Raw genomic sequence first — 16,944 nt, 5'->3', positions numbered from 1 at the left:
ACGTTCTATGTATGAAAATGTGAATGGGCAGTCCGATTGCCGGTCTGCAAACGCTACGTGCCGAAAACGCGACGTGCATTATAATATGACGCGACCTTAAATATCTAATTGCGTAAAACACCTTCGGCTGAGCGTCTCACTTTATTTGACCATTACAGTCAACGCTGCTCTTAAACCCTTATAGCCAACACTTTAGTTAGAAAGTAGCCAACAGTACGCGTTCTAGTTTCGTATGAGTTTTCGTTTTCCATATACCGCGGTGCAGCCATCTGCATAATATAGGGCTTTTCATTCACAGTCATTTGTTTCGAGCTGCTGTTATATGTCGTATAATCCGTGTATATTAATATTATACACAGATTATACAACATATGACAGAAGCTCAAAACATATCGATGAAAAGCCCTATTTAAGGTATTTTAGTTCGATTCGAATGTTCTTATTCAAATCTAGAGGTGGGGAAACCCACCTTTAATTAGTTGTAGTGGAATAATGCAGTGGCGGCTCGTATCACTTTAAGTAGGTAGTGCCAGAATTCGGGGAGCTGCCTAAATTTTTAGTGACGGGTTTACGGTATTGTCAAAAAAGGTATAAAATAGAAATTTAAAAAAATAGGTACGGATACTTTTACATTATGTAGGTATATACCATTTCTGGGGTGTCAAGAAATTTAAACATTTAAAATGCATTCAGTGATTGATTTGACATCATGTCCGTCCAACAAGTAAAATCTCCAAAATCTCTCAACTTATCGCCCTTTACACAAATATCGGAAAACTATAACTAACTGAAATTCACCAGCGACGCGACGTCTGTCGTTTCATCGGCAATCACTGCAACACAAAGATAATTTTCAATTTCTTTCCTTATTTCCTCGTGATAAACATCTAAGATGCACTGAAGGAGTTCATTTTGTGTTGTTTTGAGGTACATGCTTTTAAAGATTTGGAACTTTGAATATGAACCTAAGTCGTTGTCTAATTCAGCTAACATTGAACAGTTTCATAAAGATGCCTCTATTTTCTGAATTTTCCTTTTCGTCGTGATTTCTGAAAACTAACTCGAAAGCTCCACTAAACCATATAGATTCTTTACACATATCGATTCTTTATCCACTTCTTGTTCATTGTGTTTAATTAGACTTCACGATAAGCTGAATTTAACTAGGGTTTTATTAAAAATTAAAAAATTTTAAATTACTTAAAAATATAATAGTTAGAGGTAGTGGCCATGGCTCCACGGCACTACCTCACCGGCCGCCACTGGAATAATGTATTTTAACCGATAACGCGCCGGTCAGCGCGCGAATCCACTCAGTACGCGCTCGAATCCACTCGGTAAGCGCTCGAATCCGTATATAAAAGGTGCGACCGATTTAGGTGCGACTTGCCGTATGACGGTCTGGCGCGAAGGGGTTATGGAAAGACTCGTTGATTTCACCGTAGAAATTAACAGCATTCCACCATTCCAATTCGGCTTTATAGGTCTCCCCACAACAACGTTGACTGAAATCATCTCACACGTCACCCAAAATCTTAATGACAAAAACTTTTCAATCGGCATTTTTCTTGATGTTCAAAAAGCCTCTGACAAAGTCTGGCATTCCGGAATGGCAAAGAAACTGCTGAACATCGGCCTACCCATCCCTTCTGTGAGATAAGTATACTCCAACAGCGGGCGTGCCACAATGTTCCGTGTTGATACCAATACCCTTTACTAGTGACTTACCAAACCCGCGAAACACTTACAGTACTTTACGCAGATTACTGCCCTCATAAGAGTCGTAACAACATCTCGAGATGCAGATGCCCTCGCAAGGTATGCGCAACATCACCTGAACCATGAACCATGTCGATAAGTGGTGCGGGAGATAGATTGGACATCCAAATCTTGGCTCACACATAACCAACAATGCTGAAGAAAGAATTGATCTGATTTTGGGGAGACCGACTCCAACTTCGAGATCAGATCGAGTACCTAGACGTGGTGTTTACTAAAACACTAAACTGGAGAAAAGATCTGATCGAAATCCATAACAGAGTTAAGAGAAGAGTCGGCCTACTCAACGATTTATGTGGAAAATAGACCAATCCATATCATAATCCAGTTCATAAGTGAGAAGCTATACACACAACCAAAGACCAAAACTCCAGAGCCATAAACATCCTCAAAACAACCTGCTTTTCCTTGGGTAATGTATTCATAAGACATTCTAAGCGCAAGCTACCCTTCCTCCCAACAAAACTGCTGACCTCTGCCAGCAACGAACTCTCTGATGAATACGTCGACATCCTGGACACAACTCTACTTTATTATAGGGACAGGGAGAGATCAGTTTTCTGTGGTTTTCCGATCTCATTACACAATTATACCTGTCCATAGGGAGAAGACAGTCACAGGGGCTCTCAACGCGTATCAAACCATTTTAAAACTTTTAAATACATATTTCAAATCAGTCACTCTTGGATTTTCAAGAAAAACAATTTTGTTGGTATGGCCATGTACAAAGATTGGAGGAACATCGACTCCCAAAGCTGATAATGGAATGGCAATCCCCGGAAAAAGGACAGGATAAGTAAAAACTACTTGGATAAGTGAAATACAGAAAGCAATGTCTTAGGTCTTAGCGAGATCTATGACCAGAAGATTGGACAGATCGACGCGGTTGGAAGACAGGAACCGGAAGGCGCAGGACGCTATAAACCGGTGAAATATATAAATCAGTCACTCACAAAAAGTTTCTGAAAAGAGCCGTTTTAGCATTCAAACCCTTTTTCCTTTGACCAACCTCTGAAGATGACCTCATTCCCAAGAACAGGATCCTCGACATTGACATCGAACACCATCAGTGCTTTCACAACGAAACCAGTCCGCAAAACAAATCACGTCCTGGAGAGGTGACAGACGCCTAAAAACAAGACATAACAGACTGATCCAATGATGACCACAACCACTCTCTGATCCAAATGACATTGAGACAAAGACCTCATTTGCTGTGTAAGGGGGTTTAGGATGTCGATTTATTTACAAGGGCATTCAGCACACAATAAATCGATTTTTAAATATAGTAAGTAGCTAGAAACTTTTTGCATTATGTTAAAGGTGATGTGAAGAAAAAAGTCTACTATAGAAAAATGGGTGAAAAGAACCGTTTTAGCATTCAAACCCTTTTTCCTTTGACCAACCTCTGAAGATGACCTCATTCGCAGGAACAGCATCCTCAACATTGACATCGAACACCGTCAGTGCTTTCACAACGAAACCAGTCCGCAAAACAAATCACGTCCTGGAGAGGTGACAGACGCCTAAAAACAGGACATAATACACAGATCCAATGATGACCACAACCACTCTCTGATCCAAATGACATTGAGGCAAAGACCTCATTTGCTGTGTGAGGGGGTTTAGGATGTCGATTTATTTACAGTAGACCAGGGCATTCAGCACACAATAAATCGATGTTTAAATGCAGTAAGCGCCTAGAAACTTTTTGCATTATGTAAAGGGTGATGTAAAGAAAAAAGTCTACTATAGAAAAATGGGTGGAAATGCATATAATAGTTGCATTTTAAAGTGCATAAACACAGGGCCGCGCCGTCCATAAGGGCGAAGAGGGGCAGTGCCCCCGGCGCCGTATTCGAAAGGCGTCAGTATGTGCCGAAAAAAATTTTTTGGCAATACCAAAATTACCATTAATATTAGTAATATTTTATTATCTTGTAAAATTGAAAACTTACCAATCGTAGGTAAATATAAAAATAGCAGTTAGTATGACTTTGATCCCATAAGTGTACGAAACCTTATTTATCTCATTAAACTGAACTATATATTTTTTGTTATCTGATAGTGTGATCGTTATTTTTTGTAAATATCGAAGAAGTGGTTCAAGCACTTCAAAAATAAATAAAGGAGAATCTGTTGGAGAAGATGATATTTCTGAGTAAGTGTGGAGAGCGTTACGAGAGACAGGAACAAGGTGGCTAACAGGTTTCATCATCCAGCCTCAAAAGTCCACTGCTGAACATAGGCCTCCTCCCCTCGTTTCCAACCCCATCTATCCTGCGCCGCCCTCATCCAGTTTTTATTTACCTTTCTTAAGTCGTCAGTCCATCTTGTAGGCGGTCGACCGACGCTTCTCTTGTCTTCTCTTGGCCTCCATTCCAATAACCTCTTCGTCCATCGCCCATCTGTCATTCTGGCTACGTGTCCTGCCCATCTCCACTTCAACCTGGCTATCCTCTCGATGACGTCAGTCACCTTTGTTCTTCTCCTGATTTCTTCGTTTCTGATTTTGTCTCGCAGAGTTATTCCTAACATTGACCGCTCCATTCTTCTCTGCGTGACTCTTAGTTTGGTAGCCGAGGCTTTAGTTAAGGTAAGTGTTTCTGATCCGTACGTCAAGACTGGGAGGACGCACTGATCGAATACCTTTCTCTTTAGACATGTGGGTAACTCACTTTTAAAAGTTTCTCTCAGTTTTCCAAATGCTGCCCACCCAAGACCGATTCTTCTCTTCAGCTCATGAGTCTGGTTATCCCTGCCAATCATAATTTCATGTCCCAGGTATTTATATCTATCTACGAGTTCTATTTCCTTCCCACCAATACTGATGTTCTGGTTGGGTACCAAATTTGTCATTATTTTTGTTTTTGAGATGTTTATATTTAAACCTACATTTTTTGTAGCTACAACGAGTTCTTGTACCATCTCTCTTGCCATACCTAGATCCTCAGCTACTATGACTATATCATCGGCGAAGCGTAAGTTGTTTAGGTATTCTCCATCTATTTTTATTCCCTTTGTCATCCAATCCAAACTCTTGAAAGCATGTTCTAAGACCGTATTAAAAAGTTTAGGTGACATTGGGTCTCCTTGTCTAACCCCCCGTTCTATTTTTATGCGATTACTGTTAGTATGTAATTTGACAGTGGTTGTTGCCTGTAAGTATATTTTGTGTAATAATTTTGTATACCTATAATCTAGCCTGCATTCTTTAAGCGCCTGTAATATTTTGCTAAGTTCAACTGTGTCAAAGGCTTTATGAAAATCGATAAAAACTAGAACTAGGGGTTTATTGTATTCCACTACTTCCTCTATCAGGGTTTTTATACTTTGTAGATGGTCATTTGTTCCGTAATTTTTTCGGAATCCTGCCTGTTCTCTTGGTTAATAAGTCTCTAACTTTCTTTCCATTATCTTAACTATTATTCGCGTAAATAACTTATATAAATGGCTGAGGAGGCTAATCGGTCTGTAATTCTCTAAATTGGCTTTGTCTCCTGCTTTGTGTAATAGAATCATAGTAGCGTTGTTCCAGTCTGTTGGAATATTGGCGTTGTGAAGGCAGATATTGAAAAGTTGTTTAATTTTTTCAAGTAGTATATTTCCTCCAATTTTTAGTGCTTCTGATACTATTCCATCTTCACCTGGGGTTCGATTATTTTTCATTTTCTTCAGAGCCTCTTTGATTTCTGATTTTGTTATATCGAGCATTAAATCCGATCCTTGATTTAATACCCCAGTTTTTACTGTAATTGGAGGTTGCGCATTGTCATCTTTTTTTCCTGATTTGTATAACTCTGTGTAGAACTCTGTGTGCTAACAGGTTTATTTAATATAATTATGGAATTTGGATAAATGCCAGACAAATGGAGAAGCAGTACATCAGTACCTGTTTACAAAATCATGGGAGATACAACAATGTACAAACTACAGGGCCATAAAACTACTTAGTTACACCATCAAAATATGGGAGAGTAATTGATAGACGGATACGTGCAGAAACCGGAATATCCGATAATCAATTTGGGTATATGCAGGACAGATCAACAACAGATGCAATTTTCATTGTAAGGTAGCCGATGCAAAAATACAGGAATAAAGAAACAAACGCTTATACAATGGTTCATTAATCTTGAGAAAGCATATGATAGAATTCCTCGAAAGATTATGTGGTGGACACAATAACAAAGCAGTTCCGGGTGAATATGTAAAGATTGTGAGGGATATGTATGAGAGAGCAACAACTAGTGTTAGGACAGGTGTGGGAGAGACTGATAACAGTGAAGTTACAGGAAACATTCCCTAGTACTTAATGTATGCTGTTGATGTAGTGTTAGTATAAAATGGTGAAAGCGACTTTGAACAAAAACTGGAACAGTGGAGACAAGCTCTCGATGAAAAAGGTTTAAAACGTAGTAGCACAAAAACAGAGTATTTGGAAATTATTGTGAAAAGTAATAGTTTTAACTACCTGGGATCGCTATTACAGAGTAATGGGGAAATAGATGACGATGCATGTAGTAGAATTAGAGTTGGATGGATGAAGTGGAATGAAGTGAGTGGTTTGTTGCGTGACAGAAAAATTCCAATGAAGCTAAAGGGAAATTTCTATAAAACAGCTATAAAGCCAGCTACGATGTACGGAACTGAATGTTTGGCAGTTAAAAAAAAAAGAAGAACAACGAAGGCGAAAATAAGAATGCTTAGATGGATGACTGGAGTGACAAGGAAGGATAAGATTAGGAATGAGTATATTAGGGGAAGTCTGGGAGTGGCACCAATTGATGCCAAAATGAGAGAGCATAGGTTAAAATGGTTTGGTCATGTTCAACGTCGAGACGTCAGTCACCCAAACGAAGAATTCTTGAACTGCAGGTTTCTGAAAGGTGTACGAGGAGAAGACCAAAGAAGACCTGGGGTGAGACATATCAGTAAAGGAGATTTATATCGATATGATCCAAGATAGAAACTGAGAAATGTAATTAGGGAAACCAATCCCGCGTAAATGGAACCGCCAATTCCCGGGAAGCGAAATGAGGTGGCCAAATAGTAATGCTTGTATTGTTGACAACCATATGGTATACCACTCAGGAGATGACGATGGTCAACATATATAGGGTGAGGCAGATAACTGGCCTATTAGAAATATCTCAAAAACTAAAGGCAACAGAATCATGAAAATTGGAATAAGGGGGTTTTGAAGGATGATCTATTAAATGAAAATATTTTCATCTCCTTGCAACTTCCGGTTATACCGGAAGTTGCTTATAACTTCGTTTTTTTAAATGGGACACCCAGTATATTTTTACATTTTTGGATTCTCTTCGATGTCTTCTTTCTTAAAATATGAGGGTTTGTAATATTATATAGGGTATTTTAAAAGATAATTACGTTTTTTTTTATTAATTTCGTAGCAACATTCACACCCTGTAGAACTGTAGTAATTTGACATCTAAAACTCTACTTACGTTCAAATGATTTTTAATATACTCTACTATTGTTAAGAATCATTATTATAGCTAAATTTTTAATTTTAGTATACAGGGTTGGTCGAAACTCGGAATGAGTATTTTCTGAGTTTTCTTAAATAGAATACCCTGTATTTTTGTATTGTAGTGAAATGATATTTTATAGTACTTTTTTATTTCTTAAGCATTCCCAATACCTAACTGGTTTAATTTGGGAGTTATTGGTGATTCAAGCTAAACATTAATTGCAATAAAAAATACGTAAAATTTTATTAGGTTGGCCGTGAAAACTCAATCCCAAATAATTTTTCAGAAATAAATACATATTAATCCAGACTGGTCCTTAAAATTACCAATAATGGTTTAGCTATCAAAATACCTACGTAGTTAAGATTGTTGGTGCGATTAACAATTAAGCACAAATCAAAGCAGTTAGGTATAGGGAATGCTTAAGAAATAAAAAAGTACCATAAAATATCATTTCATTACAATACTAAAATACAGGGTGTTCCATTTAAGAAAACTCAGAAAATACTCATTCCGAGTTTCGACCAAACCTGTATACTAAAATTAAAAATTTAGCTATACTAATGATTCTTAACAATAGTAGAGTATATTAAAAATCATTTGAACGTAAGTAGAGTTTTAGATGTCAAACTACTACAATTCTATAGGGTGTTAATTTTGCTACGAAATTAATAAAGAAACGTAATTATCTTTTAAAATACCCTGTATAATATTACAAAACCTGATATTTTAAGAAAGAAGACATCAAGGAGAATCCAAAAATGTAAAAATATACAGGGTGTCCCATTTAAAAAAACGAAGTTATAAGCAACTTCCGGTATAACCGGAAGTTGGAAAGAGATGTAAATATTTTCATTTAATAGATCATCCTTCAAAACCCCTTTATTCCAATTTTCAGGATTCTGTTGCCTTTAGTTCTCGAGATATTTCTAATAGGCCCTTTATTTGCCTCACCCTGTATATGGGGTTGGAATAATCGTGTCTCCCCAATTACGTCAATATGTTACAAATGTTATACCTATTTCTGAAAGATTAATAATAATCCAACTGAATACTAGCCCCGTCAAATTAAATATATTACAAGTGTATGCCCCAATGGTATGCCCCCACGAGCGATAAACCAGAAGAAGATCTAGAGCAATTCTATGAGTTGTTGATAAAGTCACTTAAACGACTTAAAAAAGAAGATATAAATATTATTATGGGTGACTTCAATTCGAAAATTGGTAAAGGGAGAAGCGGTGAATTCATAGGTGATTTTGGTCTAGGCCAGAGAAATGAAAGGGGAGACAGATTAAAACTGTTTGTAGAAGAAGAAGAATTTGCAATACTAAACACATTCTTCAAACTACCACCAAGACGCTTGTACACCTGGGTCTCCCCGCAAGATCAACCAGGAAACGTAATACGGAATCAAATTGACTACATAATGGTGAACAAGAGATTCCGTAATGGATGCCTATCGGTTAAGGGTTACCCCGGTGCTGACGTATCATCAGATCATGTTTCTGTTGTTGGTAAATTTAGGTATAGATTCAAGAAGGTTGCAAAAAAGAACAGCAACAAAAAGTGCGATATGAGAATACTAAAAGATAAGAAAACAAAAGAGACAGTCGCACAGATTCTTTCAGAGAAACTAATTAATATGGAGCAAACATATAATGCCGAAGAATCACTCCAAAATATATGTGAAACCTTTAACAGCATCAGAGAAGAATATCTAATAGAAAAGAAAGAGATGAGAAAAAGTTAGATGAACGACAATATACTACAACTTATGGAAGAAAGAAGAAAATCAAAAAACAACAAAATAATATACAACACGATTCAGAGACAAATAAGAACTGAAATAAGAAAGGCCAAAGAAAATTGGTCAAAATCACAGTGTGAAGAGATAGAGTCGTTAGAGCAAAAACATGATACGTTTAACATGCATAAAAAGGTGAAACAAGCAGCTGGTCTTCAGAAATCCAACACAGCTAGCAAATTGCGAGACCAACAGGGGAATATCATCACAGACAGAAATTAAGAAATCTGCATTTGGACAAAATACATAGAGGAACTCTTTGATGATACTAGATCCGAACAACCTCCATCCTACATATGTGATGACCACTTACCAATCACATCAGATTAAGTGGAAAGAGCAGTATCACAATTAAAAGATGGCAAAGCTCCTGGACCTGACAATGCATATGCTGAACTCATAAAACTATTTAACACCGACGGTACTCAACGCCTAACCAAAATATTTAACGACATATATTTAAGCGGAGTAATATCAAAAACATGGTTGAAGTCGACGTTTGTTGCTTTACCAAAGAAAACAAAGTCCGTATCCTGCAGTGATTTCCGAACCATCAGCTTAATGAGCCATATTTTAAAACTATTTCTAAAAATTATACACCAAAGGATATATAGACTGTGCGAAGAAAAAATTAGCCGAACACAGTTTGGTTTTCGAAATGCAGTGGGTACAAGAGAGGCTCTATTTAGTATACAAGTACTATTTCAACGATGTAGAGACGTAAATTGCGATATTTATGCATGTTTCATTGATTACCATAAAGCGTTCGATACAGTAAAGCACGACAAGCTGATGGAGATATTAACCCATATTGGAATTAACACCTGTGATTTAAGGATTATCAGCAATCTGTACTGGAATCAAACATCCTCTATCCGGACAGAGGCAGGAGAATCCGACGATATCAAAATCAAACGTGGGGTCCGTCAGGGATGTATAATATCCCCCCTGCTGTTTAACATCTACTCTGAGAAAATCTTTCAAGAAGCAGTGGATGATGTTGAAGCCGGAATTCGAATTAACGGAGAATGTATCAATAACATAAGATACGCAGACGACAATGTGGTATTCGCTGACGGTTCTGAAGCCCTAAGGAGTTAATGAACAGAATCGCGGAGGTCAGTCAGAGATACGGACTTTCACTAAACACTAAGAAAACAAAATGTATGATTATCTCTAGGAACAAACAGCAATTTGGACGAATCAGTGTAAATGGTCAACAAATAGAAAGAGTAAAGACATATACCTACCTTGGTACGAACGTCAATGAAAATTGGGACCATTCTATAGAAATCAAATGTAGGATAGAGAAAGCAAGATCTGCATTTCAAAAAATGGCAAAGTTGTTCAAATGTCATGATTTGTCGATACCCATAAAAATCAGATTACTACGATGTTATATCTTCCCTATACTGTTGTACGGAGTTGAGTCGTGGACTCTCACAGACACCACCTGCAAGAAAATTGAGGCTTTTGAGATGTGGCTTTATCGTCGAATGCTGAAGATATCTTATACCGACCACATTACTAATGAGGGTGTTTTGCTGAGAATGCAAAAAGAAAAAGAGCTGTTAATCAAAATAAAAACAGCCAAAATCGAATACCTCGGTCACATCATGAGGAACAGTGAAAGATATGGACTGCTGCAACTGGTCTTACAGGGAAAAGTAGAGGGAAAGCGAGGACCAGGAAGGCGAAGGATTTCGTGGCTGAAAAATCTACGTACGTGGTTCAACACAACCACTACAAATCTTTTCAGAGCAGCAGTGTGCAAAGTACAGATTGCCATGATGGTCGCCAACATCCGAAACGGATAGGCACTACAAGAAGAAGAAGAAGAATTCCACGTAGTGATAAAGTCAAAGAGAATGATGAAACAAATAGTTTACAGGCTTTCGCTCTGTGCATAACTGACGCGACACCTAGCGCCTTAATTTGACATTTTTGGATCTCAAAATTTGACGTTAAGCATATTTATGATAAATCGATAAAATTTATTTACCAATTTTGATAAAATTTGTTATACAAAAAATTGCAATGTTTACGGCACTAAATTGTTGCAAATAGATTATTTGGGGTTGTTGGGTTTGCTGAACAAGAATATTCCAACAGAACCGATCCTCGGTGCACCTGGTGCCCAAAACCTTTTAAACTCCAGAAGATAACATGTCTTAGCAGTGACCTTGGGCACCACGTGGTCTAGTGGTCCGAAAACCTTCGAAACTCCAGAAGATGATGTCCTTGACAGTGATTGTGGGTAACAGGTGTTCCGGGAGTCGATTTTGATGGCGTATTCGTGTTCAGCAACAGCAAAACCCCCCTGTAATCTGTTTGCATCAATTTAGTGCTGAAATCACTCGAAATTTCAGAAGATGACGTTGGGCACCAGGTACTCCGGGGGTCGGTCTTGATGGCGTAGTCGTGTTCAGACACCAAAAAGCCCCGAGTAACAAAAGCTGGCCCTTAATATGCTTATTTTTACATGTTTATGCACTTCTGGATACATTTTATGCACTTTAAAATGCAATTTTATGCATTTCCACCCATTTTTCTATCGTTAACTTTTTTCTTGACATCATCCTGAACATAATATACTGCAAAAAGTTTCTGGGTGCTGTATTTAAAGCTCGATTTATTCCTGGTCTACAGGCTATAACTAGGTATCCAGTAGAGCGAAAAACACGTGATTTTATTATAGGCAAAACAAAACAAACCTTTTCACATTGTCCAGCGAAATGAAATATTGTAGATTTCCTTGTATTAACTTTAAAACATAGTCAATTAGAATTATTAGCATTAAGTAATTCAATATAATTATAGTATTCATATTTTTAACAATGCCATCATAGATGTAAAGAATAATTTGCATTTTAAATTGTTTTTTCTCTTCACAACAATTGGAAAAATTAAAATCTTCGTTTAAAATAACAAAAAAAACGGGTTTAACAAAAAAAAGTTTAAAGGTTATTAGTAAAAAACTAGCTGTATCATACATATCAAATTATTGGTTCAAAATAACTGAAATATTTACAAAAACAATGCAAAAGTTATGATTAAAACGAAATAAGTAATGGTATTTTTTATATCTGGTATCTACGATCCTATCTGAGAAAAAAGAAGATAGGTCACATTATTAAAAATTGACATTGTTCAAAACTTACAGGTTTTCAGGAGTGTCCACGGCAACAATAATCCAACGTGGGTAAAATATCACCTGAGGACGACAAAGCCAGTAACCGGGGTAACAAGTGTTCACTTACAACAAATCACCAATAATTTTTTTTATCCAAAAGAAACAACAATAACTAGACACTACTCACGGACACCAAACACCGAAGAACTAACGACAAGACACTCTCTTCCAGGTAAGCGCAATCGAAAAACCAGAATGAGGAAAAAATCGTGAAGAGAAGAAGTCTTGCTCAGCGGAGGCTGTTGCCTTTGCGCTTGTAGTTGTAGACGGTCACCACTGGTTAAACCACTATGTGCCGTCACCGACCGACGGACACTAGAGGAAAATATGTGCTGTGGCCATTGACGTGCCTCGGGTGGGGAGACGGGTCGGTGGAAAGGTCAGACTCGCGTAGAGGGTGAGTTTATAATATCTTGGAAGATATATGGGATTAAATAGATTGTGATTTTATGTTATTAAGGTATGAATATTTGCTAATAAACGATTAAAAGTGTAATTATAAAATATAAAATTTTATAATAATTTCTGAATTAGGTATTGTAAAATTAAAAAATATGAAGTAGGAAAAAAAAGGAGAGTATATTATTATCGATTGGTCTGTTTACAAATAGTAGGAGTAATTTTAGTCCATTGAAAAGTTACATTTAGGAATGAATTTTTCATGGGACACAATTTTATTTTTTTAATTATTATAGAGGGGTCAGACAGTGCCGGTATAACCTAACTTCGGGCCCTGGGCACTGGATATTTAGGGGCCCCCTTAATTGCTATTCTTATATTTTAATTTTCTAATTTTTAAATTTCTAATATTTATTCTAATATTTTTAAACAAACATGAAGAATAGCAAACGTAAAAAATATTCCAAAAAATACATTTAAAATTATAAAAAAACAGAAAGTTTCAAATAACACATGACAAAAAAAACATATTCTAAAAAATACATAAGACAAAAATTAGATCACTTTTTTCGTGACTAGGCCTTAGCAATCGGCCATATAATACTATCACAATCCAGTTGCTCCAGGTTTTCATTTTCTATAATACAATAGTGATATGAGTCTAGATTTTCTTGGATTTTCTTGGCCCAAACTTAACGTTAAATATATATTTATTTGTTTTAAAGCCGAAAAAGATCGCTCGCCTGACGCATTAGAAGTTGGTATCGTCAAATAAACTTGCAGTAAAGGTAAAATATTGGGAAATGTTTCCTTTGCATCCTAGATGACACCAATTTTTTCCAATGTTTATTCAACTTTTGGCATAACATTATGGAATGAGTAATTTCATTCCGCAAGTTCTCTTTGGGTTCATCAACATACGGTTTCTTTGTCTAGCGTGTAAAAACATCTAACAGCTGATGTAACATCTTTGTAGCATTTAATTTTCTTTAAAAGATCTTGTGTAATATTGTCGCATATAACATTAAATAGTTCAATTCTGAATCTTTCTTGCCCCTTTAAAATCGTTTCACTTTCACCTGTTTCATCGAAAAATGTTTTTCTCTCCTTTGTTCTTTGAAGGTCAGTTGTATAGAATATGTTTGAGATATGCTCGTTTAATTTTGCTTAACATATTTCTTACGTTTCCAACAAATCTCAGAATATATGTCATTAATTCTACGCCAATTGACACGTTTTAAGTCCACAGTTTTTTCACGTTCACGTTTTGCTTGTTGCATTAACTCGTTCCAAGGTTTTTGCCAAATCAGTGTCAATAGAGCTCTCTCAAAGGTATCCATTTTATTCTGCATTTCTGCTTCATTTTTAACTGCTGATTTTTCGTCTCTATTAAGTATAGCTTAACTGAAAAAAAGATTTTATCGACCCCTAGTTTTTAAGTAAATCATTTACAGCGTCAAAAGTTTCTACAAGTTTTGTTTTCATCACTTCCAAGAATTAATTGCAAATTTGGTGAGACAGATAGCTAACTGAACCTTTTCATTTATTCGCATTCCGTTGTAAATGCTCAGCTAAGAAGTTGTCAAATTTAGCCAAGTATACATGGTATTTGGTTTAAAAGTTTTCACAGTTCTTATAAAGTCATCAGTCTTTAAATCAGACCATTTCGAAATCGCAGGTACTTCGTTTTTTTTTTCTATTTCGGAAAAGATGTAGATTATTTAGCGGACTTTACTTTTTTATTAATAAAAGGAACGGGTCCCTAGGGACCCCCTCCGGGGCCCGGGCCTCTGGGCGCCCGCCCCAAGCGCCCAGTGCATAAACCGGCAGTGGGTCAGTATAAGCTTAAGTTCACGTTTGAAAAATTTCAAAAAATAAGACATTATTGGTAGTAAATTCAATTGTCTACAACCTTATTACCATTACTTATTATTGAAAAATGGAAAACAAAAAGTTATGAACAAAAATAACTTAAAATTATTGAACATAATTTGAAATGACATCAGAGCAGTTTTATAGAGGGTTTGTTAACGAGTAATTTCCATTACGAATTTGTTCAATTTCATAATTTATCTGGATTTTACAGCGTTTCCCCAACCACAAAACTTAGAATTTACAGGATATCCAACTGTCCAGAAACTCTACTGACAAACGAAGACCGGATATTCCTCAAGAAATTTTAAGACTAGGTACTTAACTCAATTCACCTATTAGTCCAAAAATGCTTCCTTAGAGCTCTTTGAAGATGGCGTCTTGTAATTTAGTTTTTTTTTAATACTTCCCGAAAGCTTCTATTTAGAAAAACAAACTGGTATGCCTATTATCTTCCAGAGATGAATCGATTCCACCAATTGCGAATTTCTGGTACCGTTCATAGGCGTCCGTTTTGGGAAGGGAAACGATTATTTTATGACATAACTTTTTTGTCTTTAACTTTTGGGCCTTTTTGATAATGGATTATTAAATTGTGAAGTATTCTAGTACTAAAAAGTACTCTTGTTTTAAGTCGGTATGATACACCGTTTTCTAAAAAAAAATCGATTTTTACTTCATATTTTAATAATCTAGTACCAAAAACGCTTAAAAATTAAAGACAAACAAATTATGCAATAAAATAATCGTTGACCTACTCAAAACGGACCCATATGATCGGTACTAAAAATTTTCAATTGATAAAATCGATTCATATTTGAAAGATAAATAATCGTACCAGTTTTCTTTTTTCGAAATATGTAGTTTTTTTTCAAATTCCAAAAACGAAAAATTTTTAAATCGATTTTACTAAGAAAACTGTTTATATTACAAACTTAAAGCAATAGTACCGTTTAGTACTAGAGTACCTCACAATTTAATAATCCAGTGTCAAAAAACAGACGGCTATGACCGGTACTAGAAATTCGCATTAATGGAATCTTATTTATCTCTGCAAGCTAAATGAGCGTACCAGTTTTCGTTTTTCTACATAGAGGCGTTCTGTAGGTATTTAAAAAAACTAATTACAAGACTCCATCTTCAAAGGGTTCTAGCTTTCTTAGGAAGCATTTTCGGACTAGGTGAATTGGGTTAAATTGTCTTAAAACTATCTGAGGAATCTCCGGTCTTTGTTATCAAGAGACTTTCTGGACACCTAGGTATATTATAAATTGTCATCGTGCCATTGAGATAGGAGAATAATTGAAATGAAAAGAACAATAGACGTTCTCAAAACTGCTCTATCGGAGGTGGGTTTTAGTGTCAACAAGGCTGAATCAGATGCAGATATGTATTGTTATATTTCCATTTGATATGAAAATTAAATTTTGATAATTATAAACAAAATTCAATTTAATATAAAATATTTTCAATTTTCTCAACCACGGGCATATAAATTTAGAACAACCTGTATACAACAAATTGTTATATTTAATTTTAAGAAGTGATTAAACGAAACTCGGGACAATGCGCTTAAAATAAAACTCAAGTGAAATCGATAATAGGTCATTATCGTTGTTCGCGGAAGGTTCGATCATTAGCCGATGCTAAATAAGACTTAGTGGAAGTAGATAATAGATCATTAAATTTTGTATTTAGTAGAAAGTAATTTTAGAATGGGAATTAACTATTTTTCTTTTGAAATCCATTAAGCATATTTAGAAAGATTAAAAATTGGTTTTGAGGAATACTGCGAATGAGAGTTGGTGGTGGAAGTTTGATTTGTGAATCTGGAAGGGATATTTAGAAAGTAGGGGAATGAATGACAAATAGAGATCAGAATGTTTTGAGCTGTCGAGAAGTGAAGTCCAGTAGTAGACGGTAGTGTACGGAGAGTGAGAAAGCCGGTGTAGTTCCGTGAGTGTGGAGTATCTATCGTGGAACGAGAGGTAGGCCAGGTTGAGAGTAAAAGAACCTCCTTGAGCCAAGAGTTCCCGGTAGCTGATTGCAGTTTCGAAAAAGGTAGAACACAGCATCACGACAGAAGCAGGAAACGAGAGCTATACGAGCTAGTTTCAGAGGAGAACATTACTGGAAGCCAGGACGAGGTTTTGATTGCAGCCAAGGATAGCAGGAAACGGGTCTTGTGTGAAGACATTCTCAGTTCACCAGAAAAAGGTCAGTCTCATTTGTTTGGACATGAATGTATGGGTTTTTCGTATTAAATACCACATTTAAAATTGAAGAAACATAATCAATAATATCAGAAAAGCTTCATCAAACTTAAATAGAATTGTTGCTAATAAATCATAATAGTTAAATGTTAATAAAAACTTTCAATTGGAAACCAAAAGGAA

General features: G+C 36.1%; 1 protein-coding gene across 1 annotated transcript in view; it reads right to left on the bottom strand.

Moving 5' to 3' along the window:
* Nucleotides 1–12,590, bottom strand: part of LOC114349527 (sodium-dependent transporter bedraggled) — a 413,358-nt gene extending 400,768 nt beyond the window's left edge. The window contains exon 1 of the mRNA XM_050659642.1: nucleotides 12,246–12,590. The gene's annotated coding sequence lies outside the window, so the exon portion shown is untranslated. The remainder of the gene's footprint in view (nucleotides 1–12,245) is intronic.
* Nucleotides 12,591–16,944: the final 4,354 nt, after the last annotated feature.

This window comes from Diabrotica virgifera, chromosome 1, assembly GCF_917563875.1.
Source record: "Diabrotica virgifera virgifera chromosome 1, PGI_DIABVI_V3a".
Taxonomy (NCBI): Eukaryota; Metazoa; Arthropoda; class Insecta; order Coleoptera; family Chrysomelidae; genus Diabrotica; species Diabrotica virgifera.
This window is presented reverse-complemented; position numbering and strand designations above follow the sequence as displayed.